The sequence below is a fragment of the Glycine max genome, chromosome 1 (assembly GCF_000004515.6).
Source record: "Glycine max cultivar Williams 82 chromosome 1, Glycine_max_v4.0, whole genome shotgun sequence".
In the NCBI taxonomy this organism is placed as follows: Eukaryota; Viridiplantae; Streptophyta; class Magnoliopsida; order Fabales; family Fabaceae; genus Glycine; species Glycine max.
In genome coordinates, this window is record NC_016088.4 from 55,911,134 (window position 1) to 55,912,036 (window position 903).

A 903-nucleotide genomic window follows, 5' to 3' on the forward strand; every position below is an offset into this window, starting at 1 on the left:
AATTGCTTTTTTACGTGGATATCGCATATCCATTTTTTTCTTAATTTTTTATTGCAAAAAATTACGGAAACATGAACCAGCATGTCAAAATTGCTAGTTCACATGTTCCTTGATAAAAAGAAACAAACACATACCATCTTAAAAATAAATTTATTTAAGAGACCCAAAAGGATTAATCATTCTTGACACTGAGAATATATGTTGTGAAATTTAATGGCTAATTTAAGCTTTAAGAGAATATGCTGTGAAATTAAATGGATAATTTAAGCAATAAGCATTCAAAATAATAAAAATAAAACTTAAATTGTTTTTAGTAAGATAACATATTCTTATAGTTCCCGAAAAGTAAATCATCTGGTTTTAGTCTTTCATTTATTGAAATGTGTCGTGTGATTTATCGATAGTGAATGACTTAATGCTTCTTCCACTGTATATAACGCACATGGGTTCCATGGGGTAAAAAGCCGGAATTCAGCTGGTTGGGAAACAAAAGCAGCTAGCCCAAAAAAACTGCAGACACATGAAATTGTTGGGCAGAAGAAGAGACAAACGCTGGAGGTCCATTATTAACAGATCAGCTTTATTATTTTCATTTTTCAGTGTGTTGACAAATTAAGAGTGAGGGAGATAGGGGACTCTGTTTTTTCTGGTTCTGAATTGTGACTCAAGTAGACGATACTTTTTCCAATTGGGAATACATGTATATGGTTGCGCTGCGGTTGAGTAGTCTTCCAGTGGCTAGTGACTGCGAATTCACGCTTTCAAAGTTTACTAGTAACCTCACCTCACACCCTGCGCATTATCAGCTTTAAAGCCAAGTAAATTAAGTGCCCAACGAAAGCAACTCCTGCTCCTACCTCACTTCACCAGCACCATTCACCTATCCAAGTTTCTCTCATCATC